Raw genomic sequence first — 15,706 nt, 5'->3', positions numbered from 1 at the left:
TCAGCTCAGTTGCTTAGTTATGTCCAACTCTTTGTGACCCCATGGACTGTAGCCCGCCAGGCTCCTCCTCTGTCCGTGGGATTTTCCAGGCAAGAATACTGGAGTGGGTTGCCATTTCCTTCTGCAGGGAAATGGAGACTTCAATGTAAAAAAAAAAAAATTTGGCCAAACTCTTAGCAAACTTAATTAAAATCTGGCCATACCTGACCTTGATCTGAATTACATTTCCCCCTTTTGGCTGAGCCGTGCAGTTTTTGGGATCTTAGTCTCCCGACCCCAGCCCCCCACCCCCAGGGGTTGAACACATGCCCTCTGCAGTGAAAGCATGGAGTCCTGACCATTGGTCCACCAGGGAATTTCCTGAATTACATTTTTTAAAAAGCCAGACTCTACAGAAAGAGTTTTTCCAGAAGATAAAAAATAACTCCAAATGTGTAATGTGTTACCTTCAAAGAATAAAAACCAGATTGATCACAAATTTCTTTGGAAGTTCAACCTAAGAAAATTAATTTGCTTTGTAAAAAAGCCATAAAATGTGGACCCTAGTAATTTTTTATTTAGAGGATTTGTAATTGATATTTGCAAGCAAGAAGCTGGAAAACATTTTTAATGCATAACTTCCCTTGGAATACAAGATCATAACTCCTTCTAACATAATAATTGATAAATATTCTTGAGATTTCATATACAGAGCCATATTTAAGAATGATTAAGCTTTGTTGAAAGAAATTGAGTAGGTGATAAGGACTAAAATTAGTTAAACTTACAAATAATCACAATAATTCTTTTAAATTTGCACATGGATTTTGAAATCATAGCAAATAATAAATGAAACATATGAAAACTAGTAATAAAAAATAATGATGTGATGTGGTTTACAAGCTCAAATAAAATTGCAGAAGATTGGATGATGCTGGAATAATACAACAATTGGTAATCTTCGTCTCCAATAAAAAGTAAAACACACTTGATTTTTCTTTTAGCATGAAAATATTTAAACATAGGTTCAAGACTTTTTGAGAAACTGTAGCATAAAAACTAGTAAAAGCTGAACTCAGATTTTAAACTTCAAATTTCTGAAGAAGTGAAAGGAAATAAAACCCAGTGTTTATAACAAAAGAGAGAAAGAAATGAGAGGGTGAAACAAGAGGATACATAAGATCTAGCAAAACACTATGCCAATAAAAGGGTTTTGGTTCTCTTATCAAAAAGCATGATTTGTATTATGTTTTTAACAATTCGTTAACTAGATTTCTATAAGAAATCAATGCAAGAGAAATAGATCGTTAAATATAAAATAAACTCTGGACCCAAAACAACAATAACAGCAATTTTTAAAAAAATATATAAGTATGGCAAAATTAATATCAGACAATTTTAGGAAATAAACACAAAGCAGGACCCAAAGTTATCCTATTGATTTATTTATTATTTTTGGTCACACTAGATCTTCATTGGTGCAAGAGGGCTTTCTCTAGTTGCAGCAAGAGGGGGCTACTCTTCCTTGCAGTTCATAGGCTTCTCGCTGTGGCGGCTTCTGTTGTTTTGGAGAACAAGCTCTAGGCCCCTGGGCTTCAGTGGAAGTTATAGCACGTGGGCTTTAGTAGCCATGGCACATGGGCTTAGTTGCTCTGAGACAAGTGGAATCTTCCTGGATCAGGGATTGAGTCCATGTCCTCTGCACTGGCAGGCAGATTCTTATCCACTGCCCTACCAAGGAAGTCCCCAAATCATTTTATATTTAGATAAAATCCATGGCTAAGCTACATCATAAAATATATTTATGTGATTAATAGCTTAATATGGATGGAGAAAGAAGTGGCAACCCACTCCAGTATTCTTGCCTGGAGAATCCCATGGACAGAGGAGCCTGGTGGGCTACAGTCCATGGGGTCACAAAGAGTCGGACACAACTGAAGCGACTAAGCACGCAGGTTAATGTGGAAATTCAGAAAAATAAGACTGGTAAATTTCCGTTATAACTGCGTGAGTAGAAGACCTCAGCACTACTCTGAATTGCTATCATCATGTTATGGAAATGAAATGGCGTAGCTTAACCATAAAAAAGGCAAGGGGTCTCATAGATACAGTCTATGCCTGGTGCTCTAGGTGGCTTCACAAAGTTAACAGTAGTTTCGTAAGCACTGAACTTTTGAACATGAGATTCAGGCAAAATGCCATGGGAAAACAAAGTCTGATTCTCCTTAGGCTAATTAGCCATACAACTTCTTTGATAGTTACTCTTTTCTGGAGTTTACCCCCAGTGTCCCTGTTCACTCATGATTCCTTTGTTTCTCAGGCACATCGTCCCAACCATGTAGGGATCTTTGATCACACAGAACAGAGACCGCTGGGGCCTGGAAGAGCTCTGTATTAAGTTTCGGTAGTTGTGTTTGTGACCTGTCTAGAGGCATATTTCAATCTCCGCTGCTAGTGTAATTACCATCTCTTTAACCACTTACATAATCAACCACTGTTTACTAGGGCCAATGTATATTTGACCTTAGGGTGACAATGTGTTTTACCCATCAATGTTGAACAGCCCAGTTGGCCTGGGTGTGTTAAAAATAGATTTTGATTTGGGGGGAAGAAACGTTTTAAAAATTATACACAAGTAATACATGAATGGGCTTCCCAGGTGTCTTGGTGCATAAAGAATCCACCTGCAATACAGGAGATGCACGGCACTCAGGTTCAATCCCTGGGTTGGGGAGATCCCTTGAAGGAGGGCATGGAATCCACTCCAGTATTCTTGCCTGGAGAATCCCCATGGACAGGGGAGCCTGACGGGCTACAGTCCATGGGGTTGCAAACAGTCGGACATATCTGAAGCAGCTGAGCATACACACATGCAATTCATGAATACATTCTTATTGTTAAAGAATCAATGATACATGAATACACTGAGGAGATTGAAATAAGTCATGATCACAGACTCAACCTGGATGCTGGGGTACAGTGTTAGCCACTCAGTCGTGTCCGACTTTGTGATCTCATGAACTGTAGCCCTCCAGGCTACTCTGTCCATGGAATTGTCCATGGGATTTTCCAGGTAAGAATACTGGAGTGCATAGCCATTCCCTTCTCCAGAGGATCATGCTGACCCAGGGATTGAACCTGAGTCTCCTGCATTGCAGGCAGATTCATTATAGTTGGAAGATGGGGTAACAGTGGTGCCCTGAACAGACAGAATCCTTGACCTTGCAGTGCTCCCTGCTCACAAGACAGCCAGCAAGTCTGATTCTTTGTGAAGCAAAAGTTTCATTGCTATGACAATAACACTCAACACCTCTCATCTGGCCTCTGCTGGGGAAAACACAGTTTCATCTATTGTTTTATTTTCATTTTCTTCCATTTTCTTCCAGAAGATGGAAAGCCATAATTGCTGAGTGTGTGGGTTTATTTTTCTGTTTTTGTGCTGCTATGAGATATTTTAAGATAGTCTTTGAGAAGAAAAAAAATAATTCCAAGAAAGAACCTTCTGTTGTTGAAAACTCTAGGTTTTTCATGTGATAATATGTGACATGAAAGCGTATAAGAAAAAAGGATTCTTTTAAATTTTTCACTGTTTTTGAATTTCTCCATGAAAATATGTGTGGTTTTAGGCCCAGAATTGCTGACGTTCACTAACAGTCCAAATCTGCTTCTGCTTAGAGTTCAGGATGCTTGGAGACTTGAAAGCAGGAGCTGGAAGGAAGCTTCGAGATCTTGGAGGGCAGGGTTGGCACATGCAGCTTAAGGAGGGAACAGGTTCTGTTTCATGTGGTTCCCGTTCCACATACCTGTGGGTGTGGCTCCTGCTATTCTCCTGATGACAGGCTGAGGCCCTTCTGGACTCGGCTGTGACTGAGGGTCTACAGTGGCTCAACTTCCAGGCCAACCTGGGAAACCACACTCGATTCCTGAGAGCCCAGGGTGGTGAGGGTTGTGAGTGCTACACCTCTGATGGGGCAGACAGGGGGATGGTGACCCCCATGACTGTCATACGGTTTAGCAGCATTTATCCTTTTGGCTCTGTTCACCCAGCTTGACCCCATCTTCATCTGCTTCTGGTTTATTCTTTTATTTTGAAGGTCACCAATTTTACCCATTCTTGCTTTCATATTTAGTTATAGAAAGCAAGAAATATAAAAACCACTCAGCTCCTCCAGTCTGTCATCTAGTACATAGCTGTTCTTTACAGGAGTAGCCTTCCTGAATTCCTCCTAATTCATTCAGAGCTATTTATATTCATTGGCAGACACATTCATATAAAACAGTGTGTGTGTGTGTGTGTGTGTGTGTGTGTGAACTCTGATGCACACAAATATAATTTTTTAATCAACACCCTCATAGACATATTTCTAGATTAGTATGTATATCTACCTCATTTTTAATGCCTTCCTAGAGTTCCTCTATTCAGCTCTACAGTGATTTATTCCATCATTCTATTCTGCTACAAATGAAAGTGTTTTTCCAGTTTTTCCCCTATTTCCCCCAATTATTTTCTAGCAATACAAACTGAACATCCTGGAACATTATTTGTGCAATTATTTCTGCAGTATGGATGCTCTGCAGTGTTATTATGGAGTCAAAGCATATGGTATTCCGTTAGCCTATTCAAAACAGTGTGGTTGATACCCTAAAAATAGACATTAAACGGAAGAGAATACATAAAAAATATAACATATAGGAATTTAATATCAAGAAAATGTAGCTTTTCTAAATGCTAATGGAAGTATAAATTCAAATAAATATCATTATAGTTAACTATTTGCAAATGTGTACTTCATATCCTCCTCAGACAACATATAAAGTAATTTCCATGTGGATTAGAGAGCCAAATGACATAACAGCTATTTAAATATCACCGGAAAATATAAAAGATTTATTTTCTTAACCAAGGAGGAGTTAGGGGTAGAGATGGGAATAGGATGGAATGCCAGCATATACGAGGAGGAAGCTTATAAACCACACATAATAACATGGACATATTTGATTTCATGAAAATTAATGCTGTGCATATCACACACACAAACATACAAAGTGAAAGGCAAATGACAAACTAATCATTTCAGCGTATTTAAGAGCAAATGTGTCCAATAGGTAAAGATTTCCTATAAGACAAAGATAAAAATTCAACCAAAAGAATATGAACAAATAATTAACAGAAATTGTACAGAGAGGTAACGCATTAGAAAAAGATGCTCAACACTGCTAATGAGGAAAATGAAAATTAAAACATCAGGAAGGAACTATTTTTCTACCTTATATTAAAAAAAATTTTTTTTTTAAACTGATAATAGCCAGTAGTGGTAAAACTTTGTACAAATGGGTATTCTTATACACTCTTAACTGAGGTTTAAATCTGTGTTCTTTAGAAAATAATTTTGCAGATTTTATTTAAATATTATGTTCACTAGTCTCCCTCTTGATGAAATGACTTTCCCTGGGACTCTAGCCCCATTCTAGGCTCTTAGGGAGAGCTACAATTTGAGTACCTCTGCTTGCTCCAAGGGGTTGATAGATACCTACGTCTCTAATACCATAGAGGCGATCACCCTGCACAGGCAGACTGTCTACCTGTGCTCATCTCATTCAAACAAAATGTCTTTATTTGAGGCTTACTACCCTCTATAGTTGGCTTCTCTGATAACTCAGCTGGTAAAGAATTCACCTGCAATGTAGGAGACCCTGGTTCAATTCCTGGGTCGGGAAGATCCCCTGGAGAAGGGGTAGGCTGCCCACTCCAGTATTCTTGGGCTTCCCTGGTGGCCCAGATGGTAAAGGATCCACTTGCAATGTGGGAGACCTGGGTTCCATCCCTGGATAGGGAAGATCCTCTGGAGGAGGGCATGGCAACCCACTCCAGAGTCTTGCCTGGAGAATCCCATGGACAGAGGAGCCTGGTGAGCTACAGTCCATAGGGTCACAGACAGTCAGACACAACTGAGCAACTAAACTCACAGAGTAGTTGGAGGTGCTCCTTTGCTAGAAATCTTGATTTCCGAGCTCCAACTTTGTGCAAGCGCCATTGTCTGTTTGCTCTCGGATAGAAAGAAAGAATGAATACATTTTTAAAATAAATGTTGCATTCTTGATGAAGAAGTATCATGCAAGACTTAAGTAATACTTTATAAAATAGTTAAGAATGACAGGAAAGCTTAATAGCCATCAGGTATCCTTCTTTCAATAAACTGTGGAAAATTCTGAAAGAGATGGGAATACCAGACCACCTGACCTGCCTCTTGAGAAACCTGTATGCAGATCAGGAAGCAACAGTTAGAACTGGATAGAAAATAAATAAACAAAAATCTAAAATAAATAAATAAATACAACAGCAAATTCATACCTCATGAAATAAATAGATTATAAATTATAATAGATTATTTTATTACAATCAATAAGTATAATAAATTATAATTATATGCTAAAAAAAAGAACTGGACATGAAACAACAGACTGGTTCCAAATAGGAAAAGGAGTACGTCGAGGCTATATATTGTCACCCTGCTCATTTAACTTATATGCAGAGTACATCATGAGAAACGCTGGGCTAGAGGAAGCACAAGCTGGAATCAAGATTGTCGGGAGAAATATCAACAACCTCAGAAAAGCAGATGACACCACCCTTATGGCAGAAAGTGAAGAGGAACTAAAAAGCCTCTTGTTGAAAGTGAAACAGGAGAGTGAAAAAGTTGGCTTAAAGCTCAACATTTAGAAAACTAAGGTCATGGCATCTGGTCCCATCACTTCATGGGAAATATATGGGGAAACAGTGGAAACAGTGTCAGATTTTATTTTTCTGGGCTCCAAAATCACTGCAGATGGTGATTGAAGCCATGAAATTAAAAGACACTTACTCCTTGGAAGGAAAGTTATGACCAACCTAGACAGCATATTAAAAAGCAGAGACATTACTTTGCCAACAAAGGTCCATCTAGTCAAGGCTATGGTTTTTCCAGTGGTCATGTATGGATGTGAGAGTTGGACTGTGAAGAAAGCTGAGTGCCAAAGAATGGATTCTTTTGAACTGTGGTGTTGGAGAAGACTCTTGAGACTCCCTTGGACTGCAAGGAGATCCAACCAGTCCATCCTAAAGGATGTTCATTTGGAAGGACTGATGTTGAAGCTGAAACTCCAATACTTTGGCCACCTCATGCAAAGAATTGACTCATTGGAAAAGACCCTGATGCTGGGAGGGATTGGGGGCAGGAGGAGAAGGGGATGACAGAGGATGAGATGGCTGGATGGCATCACTGACTCAATGGACATGAACTTGGGGAAATTCTGGGTGTTGATGGACAGGGAGGCCTGGAGATTCATGGGGTCACAAAGAATCGGACATGACTGAATGACTGAACTGAACTGACTGATCCTTCTTTCATTTATTCTTTGTTAGAATGAATAATGGTTTTTCTACTATATTGATTTTTTTTTGAAGAAGCACCACTTAGAGATATTCCCCAATTCTACTTTTCTATTTTCTATATTAACCTCTCCTCTGTTCCGCTTTTGCCAAGCTCTCACTTCTTAAGTTGCTTTTAATGCATTTTAAAATTAATAAACATGTGGAAGGTGATGAATTTATCTCTAGGAATGACTTTGGCTGAATTACACTACTTTGATATGTAATATTCTTGTAGTATTCTTATGATATGTAGTATGTAGTATTGTAGTATTCTTATGTAGTATTGTAGTATGTAGTATTCCTATGACCATTTTCTAAGTAATAGGCTGGTGAGGAAGTAGAGTCGATGGGTATAGATGATCCTTTTAAGACAGAAAGGGGAAGGAGCATGGAGGAAGCAGATGGAGAGGAGTGTGCAGTCAGGAGGGGAGTCTCGTTGAGACTGGAAAGAACTAAGCACTTGTAAATGCTAATTGGGAAGAGCCAGTGATGGGAACGTTGACAGACAGCACAGAAATGGGAAGAGAGGTCAATAGAGTGAGGCCCTGAGGGTGGGAATTTTGAGCACTGTCCCTGATGGCTCCTTTCAAACGAGCGGTCCCTCTGACCATGTTGCCTTGGCTGCCTCCAGAGAGACTCAGAGGTAGAGAATGGACTTGTGGACACAGCTGGGGAAGAAGAGGCTGGGACAAACTGAGAAAGTAGCATTGACATACATACACTGGTTGGTTGGTTTGGTTGCTAAGTCATGTCCAACTCTTGTGGCCCCAGGGACTGTAGCCTGCCAGGCTCCTCCTCTGTCCATGGGATTTCCCAGGCAAGAATACTGGAGTGGGTTGTCATTTCCTTCTCCAGGGGATCTTCCTGACCCAACAATCAAACATGTATCTTTTGCATTGCAGGTGGATTCTTTACTGCTGAGCCATCAAGGAAGCCCATATATACCCTATGAGAGTTGGACACGACTGAGCGACTAAACACACAGTGGATGAAATAGACAACTAGCAAAAAGCTGCTGTATATCACAGGGATCCCAGCCTGGTGCTCCGTGATGAATTAGAGGGATGGAATGGTAGGGGAGGGAGGCTTAAGAGGGAAGGGATATACACACATACATACATGTGTGTATATATATATATATATATATATATAATTATGACTGATTCACATTGATGTATGGCAGAGACCACCACAACATTGTAAAGCAATTGTCCTCCAACTAAAAAAAAAAAGGAAACACGCCAGCTCTGGGCCCCTTTCCTCTGTATCTGCCCATCCCCATCACTCAACCAAAGCTGGCTCGTGTTCTGGATCCACACGGTGCTACAGGAGGAAGCGGAACAATGTTGAGTCCCCATGTGCAAATCGTCTTTGCTGGGCTGCTCCTCAGACTTGGTTTGGGCTGAGCTGGCTGGCTTGGGATGCACAGACCAGAAATGAGAGGAAAGGAGTCCAGTTGGAAGTAGACTCAGGTCAAGTTGCAACCAGAAACCCCACATGCCTGCTCAAAACAGAGCTCTGATGGTCTCATCCTCCCCTAAAGTCTCTAATGGCTCTCCAGTGCCCACTCAACACACCCAAGCCCTCCCAGTGGCTTTCCAGGGCTGCTGCTGCAGAGCTGTAGGTAACACTTCTGGATCTTCCACCAAGCTCTTTCTCTAGGGGGCTCGAATACTGACCTCACTTCCTTTGTTCATGCCTTAAATGTAGGATCCTCTCTTTCCTTCAAATTTATTGCAAAAGTCACTTCCCCCATGAAGCATGATCTGGATTCCCACACACAGAAGTCACCTTCATTCTCCTCTAATTGTCATCACTCTTCCTTTTTGTCCTCTTTCCACAAGGAAAGTCTGGACCTGTCTGTAGGATGCCTGGGATGAAATTTTCAGGGATCAATTTACCTGGGAGACCATGCACCTCTTGACAAGAACTCATCCTGAGAGAACAGAATCAAGGCCAGCAGGAGATCAGTGACAATGAACTTGAAGACACCAGCCATCTGGGCACCAGAATCCATACAAATATCAGCACTGGGGTTGACCTTGGGGGTGAAGACCAGCCCCAGGGACTGGATAAGATCTCAGAGGCCTTGGCATCAGTGTTAGCAGCTCCAGGGAGGATGTCCAGGCCATCTGATGGCAGCAGAGACTACGGTGGCAAATGGAAGAATGTGAACTTGAATCCACCTAAGTCAGGAAGGAGGATGTATTGGCTCACACATCCTGGAAAGATTGAAGGCAGGAGGAGAAGGGGACGACAGAAGATGAGATAATTGGGTGGCATCACTGACTCAATGGACATGAATTTGAGCAGGCTCCGAGAGTTGGTGATGGACAGGGAAGTCTGACGTGCTGCAGTCCATGGGGTCGCAGAGTCGGACATGACTGAGTGACTGAACTGAACTGACTGACATCCTGAAAGACCAGGGCAGACTTGGCCTCTGGGAACCCAGACACCACGGTGGAGATGATACCCTCAGGTATGACTTTGCTCCCTACCTCATCCTTCTCTGCTCTGAGCTTGTTCCCTTCATGAGCAGTGGGTTCACCCTATGCCGCCAGAGACCTGGCCATTGTTGGCACTGCATACTATCATCCCAGCTTGGTTACCCAGAGCACACCTCAGTACTTGCAAGGATGGATTGCGCTTGGGGAGAACCCCTGTGCCCACTCACAGACTAATCAAAGAGGCCAGTGGAAAGAACCAGGAATACAAATGGGTAGTCACACGGCAGTGAACTGGTTGTAGTAGAGGAGGAAGCGTTCCCATAGGAAATGACGATCTGACTACCCAAGGAGGGCAGTGCTCTATGGAAGTGTCTTCAGGGGCACTGGGAGCAGAGCTGCAGGAGAGACATCCCTGGGACCCCACTGGAAGAGGAGAATGGTGGTGGATCTCCACAAGGACACCACAGGCCATGTTTCCTGAACCCAGAAGACTACCAGAGCCAAGTGGGAGGAAGTTACAAGGGCAGAGATCTCACAACTTAGAGGTACCCCTCTTGTGATAGTTTTTATCCCCTGGTTGTGATGCCCTGAGTGAACCGGCTCACAGTGCTTTGTTATAGACATGTGTAGGTGCAAATTACAGTTCTTACAAAGTCTTTAGCTTCTTGACAGCAGGACCTGTTTCTGCTCCCCCAGAGGACACAGCCCAGCACCTTACATAATGCAGAAGATGCAATTAGCAGTCTAATATATTCATTTTTATCCTGATCAAAAGGCCCAGCTTTACTTTTTTATCTGACATTGTCATTTGGGACATAAATTAATCCCTAACAGTGAGTCAGCCCCAAATAGCCATGGTGTTGGGGGTCCCTATTATGGAGCTACTCAGGTGTTCTACCAAAGTGCCACGGGTGGAGGTTACAACATCTCAGACATAATGGTCCTTTCACCCTCCTACTGTGCCCTGTGGATTTCAGAGAACCTCTGTCAGCTGGTCCTCAGGGTATTTCCAGGAGGGAAGGGATGTGCGACTTGCTCCCATTCCAGATTAAGCTTTGAGGCAGGTCCAACCTCTGCATGTTTGGACTCTGAACCCAGGGCTTGTTTCAACACATTGCATTGCCTGCTAGTGAGGATGGTTCTGGGTGAATTACATCTTTCTGAAGAGCGTGAAGTTTTTGCCAAACAGCTCTTTTCCTTTTGCTGGAAACTACAGCTTCCCTGATGTGTAGACACTTGGTGCCATGAATCAACGACCCAGACCACTTACCACAAATTACAAGTGACAGACTGGAATGTGCGTTGTCATGTGAATTTCCATCTCAGTGCCTTCGGAGCTCTAGGGAAAGCCACTTGGTGTCCCATCCAGGTCACTGGAAAGTTGCCTGATGAAAATGGAAAGAAAAAAATGTAACCCTCTCTCTTTTTGCTCCTGCCCCCTGCCTCACCAGACCCCTGCCCCCCATCTCCCCTCTGTTTCACATCCTATGACTCACGGGACCTGCAAGTGAGTCACTGAGATCCCCGCAGGGAGCGTGGTTGGCCAGGGCCAGGTATCCTTCTTGTCAGGAGGTGCCTCCCACGCACACTCCTTATGACGTGCCCCAGCAAGCCTTGGGAAAAGAGCGACCTCAGAGCTGCTGTCTGCCTGCTCAAGATCTCTCTTCTCCATTGAGAGACATCCTTACACCCACCCTCCTGACTGAAGACAGGTGGAACTTCCTGTAGTTGAACAACGCTTGTGGGTGGTAGATTGTTTTTCAAACACAGCGAACACTTCCTGGTCTCCCCCTCACCTGGGCAGGGTCTCCATGTGTCCATCTGCAATGGTGAGAAATCTCACAGACCCTCACAAGCTGATGATTTCTGACAAAATGAAACCTAAGTTGCTTGGTTGACTGTGCTGTGTTCAGTCGCTAAGTTCTATCTGCCCCTTTGTGACCCCATGGACTGTAGCCTGCCAGGCTCCTCTGTCCATGGGATTCTCCAGGCAAGAATACTGGAGTGGGTTGCCATTTCCTTCTCCAAGGGATCTTCCCTACCCAGGAATGGAACCTGAGTCTCCTGCATTTCAGGCAGATTCCTTACTGTCTGAGCCACCAGAGAAACCATAAGTTGTTTGGTTAATAGAGCATATTTGCAGAAAATATTCTTGGCACAGTACCTGAGAATTGGTACCTCTACATGGATTAAATTTCTCTTCCATTCCTTTCCTTTCCTTCTTTTCCTCTTATTTTCTTTCCTTTTCTTTTCTGTATTAGAATGCAAACTTTTAGAAAGCAGGGTGCTGACTATCTGGCCCAACTCCTTGAATCATGCTTGGTGCATGCTGAGCTCAACAGATATTTGGTTTATTGACCGGTTTTTCAAAATTGATGTCAGAATGTTCTGAACTCAGGGAAGTAATGGACCTTCTGTTTCCTTCCCCCAGTGAGTCACCCATAGATTCACTGCAGGATAACAGTGGCGGCGTTTTATGTGCCAGACACACTGTTACACATTTCACATAGGAGCATCTCATTGAATCCATGTAAAACCCTATGGTGTTGGCATTGCTATTATTTGCATCTTTACCAACAATGAAACTAGGATTCTGGGCTTTCCAGTCTGTAAGTGGATGAGCAGGGATTTGAACCCAGGTCCTGCTAACTGCAGAGGCTATATCCATCCCTAGTTGTGTGTCAACAGGTCAAATTAATCACCTTTGTGTGACCCAAGTGGAGAAGGAATTGGCAAACCACTTCAGTATTCTTGCCTGGAGAATCCCATGGACAGAGGAGCCTCGTGGGCTATAGTCCATGGGGTCGCAAAGAGTTGGACACGGCTGAGCAACTAACACATATGTGACCTGAGAGAAGTGACATTTCATTCAAGTTTCAGCAAGATTGCTGGGACATTGAGTCAATGACCAAGAAACCCATGAGGGCAGGCAGTCTGAGCCACACAGCCCCCCAGTATCATAGAGAAACCCCCAGTCTCATAGAGAAACCCCCAGTCTCACAGAGAGACTCATGGCCTCTAGAGTGGCCAGGACGTGACCAGGACTCTACCGAAGAGCAGTTATTCCAGGAAACCAGGTCACAGAGAACAGGAGCTTCACCTTGGTGGGAACACAGATTGCCCTCTCCATCACTGACGTGCAGCCATCTCAGGAGTCATGGGATTCCTCTGCCCAGACCCACAACCTGCCCCAGGTGAGGGTAAGTGTGCCCCATACCTGATCTCATTTGGTCTTTGAACTTCATGTGGGCAATCTCTGTGTCTCTTGGCTCAACTCAGATAAAAATGACTTTTTCTGAGTGAATTTTATCACAGATGAATATCTATGCCTATCTAGCCTAAATATGTATGTGTATATATATGATATTATATACACACTCACACATCCCTACTGAACCCAGAGTTCTTTGCCCAGTATAATTGAAGACCAGCAATATCCACACACAGTACAACCAGACTAGGAACACCTCAGCTCCTGGACCAATATTCCTCTCCTCCAATCCCCACCTGGTCTATGGCTGGTGGGCTGGGGTTGCTTCTAACAGGGACGTTTGCTTTGCATTCAGACTCTCCTCACCTCAGCAAGAAACCTCATGGCTTCTCAAGTGCCCGTCCAAATAGTCAGGCATAGAGAGGTGTCTCGGATTCGCTCTGTAAGGGCCACTCCCAGTGGTGTTCGGCCCCGAATGCTGTTGACCCGGTTTTCCCCTTTGACCTTGGCCCGGGTCACCAGGCCACCCTACTCGAGCAGCTCCGACACCGCTAATGCAATTCCTATCAACGCTTTTGTTTTGAATGAGTGACTCTGAATTCTTTGTTCAAACAAGTCTTTCTTCTGAGTATCAATAATTAACTGCTAAACCGGTTAAGTCCAAAGCCCTCTGAGAAAAATTGTTAACATTTGACCATGAAGATAATCCTGGTTTACATTTAATATATATATTTTTCATTATATTGTACAGACTCTAGCAAATCTAATCATTTTGATTTTGCAGCTGCTTGATAATCATATCGTAATCTTTCTTTCACTCAGTGTATCCTTGAAAGTTCTAGAAGAACATATGTTAGCCTCAAATACATTTCTACTAAGCCCCAAGCAGACCCAAGATCCTGACTGTGCTCCAAACCAAATTTTACTGTTAAGTATAAATTGCTACTTTGTTGAGGTTTACTTTAATGTTTTTAATAAATGTTTCTCCACCAAATTTGAAAGAGAGCAATTGACATGCGGTGAACATATATAACAGGCTCCTTTGTGTAGTTAAAGGGCAATGCCATCTGTATCCTCTTTTATTTAGCCAAGGTAACTCAATTTTTTCCATCGATAACAATAAACAATGAAACCTCATCTGTTTGGGGAATGGTGCAAAGGGACTTCGGATCCAATTCCATGTTATAGCTATTAATCATCTAGCTAATTGGCTGAGCAATACCATTGCCTAGGGCAGTATAAATTCTTTTGACCCAACAGTATTTGCTTAATCAGATTTTACAAATCAACTAATGGAAAAATAAATAAATGTGTACAAGGCTCTAAAGGGGACATTAGATGACTGACATCTGTCCTTGTGTTTAAGAATCTTACAGTCTAGTTGATGACACATGACATGACTTTTCTGAGCAAGATGGCAGGCCATGGTTCTCATTTAACAACCACTACATAAATTGCCTCGAGTCGTTTTTGAAACAAGCATCCTTCTGTATCCCTTTGTCTGTGTGTCCATAAGTACATGCAAACACTATATGCCCTCATTGCAGAATGGAGTTAAAAATTAGCCACCTCCCAGAATCTGTGGGGCATTTCTGCAAATACAGTGTTGACAGGACAAGAGAAAACAAACCACTGACTTCTGAGAAATTCTTCATGTTCAGAGGTAAACATGCCTGTGAAGGAAGTATGCTAGGTCTTGTTTAAGGCGTGGGCTCTCGGGGACTTTCCTGGTGGCCCAGTGGTTAAGACTGCTCTTCCCCAGCAGGGGACATGGGTTTGATCCCTGGTTGGGATACTACGATCACACATACCATGCAGTGCAGCCAAAAAAAGAAAATTTTAAAAAAATTAAATTAAATTAAAGCATAACATAGGATCTTGGAGGATGGGCTACGCAGGGGGCAGCCTGGGTTCTCCAAAGTCCCCTAACTTGACTTTGCTTCCCACATGCACAGTAGAGGGCTGAAACCCTACCAGTCATGGAGCTTGCTACTGATGTGTTGGCATCCCAGGCAGAGGACCCAGGGTATGTGTATGGGTGTGTATGTGTGAGTGTGTTTGTGTATGTGTGTGCAAGCCCACCTGTGTAGTGTGACACGAGCACTTTCCCTCCCACCAGTATCTCTCTAGGGATCCAAACCAGGGTCAGGATGAGATGAAGCTCCTGGCTGAACCCCATCTCCTACTCTGGCAAGCCCAACCACCAGACTTCTGGGCTCCCAAACTGACAATCCACCACCAACCCTTCTCTCTCTTAGGGCTGCTGGACAAAATATTGGATGCCCAGTTAAATTTGAACTTCAGATAAACAACAAGAATTTTAAAGTAAAAATATGTCCACAACATTCCATAGGACATGATTATACCAGAAAAAATTGTCGTCCACGTGAAACTCAAATTTAAATGGGCATCCTGCTTCTTTTGTTTGTTTCTTCATTTCTGCTAATCACTTTACCCTTGAATGCCTGGTATGGCATGTGAACCATCTCAGCAAGGCAGAGTTAACAGTACAGGCCCCTGGTACAAACTGCCTGCACTGTAACACTGACCCCACTACTTATAGGCTTCAAAACCCCAGCAAAAACCTCTCAGGGCCTCAGAGTTTTCATCTGTAAAATGGCGATGATAGTAGCAAATACCCACCCAAGATTTTTACTG

Source organism: Cervus canadensis, chromosome 2 (assembly GCF_019320065.1).
Source record: "Cervus canadensis isolate Bull #8, Minnesota chromosome 2, ASM1932006v1, whole genome shotgun sequence".
NCBI classification, from domain to species: domain Eukaryota; kingdom Metazoa; phylum Chordata; class Mammalia; order Artiodactyla; family Cervidae; genus Cervus; species Cervus canadensis.
The sequence above is the reverse complement of the archived record's forward strand: the minus strand, read 5'-3'. Positions refer to the sequence as shown.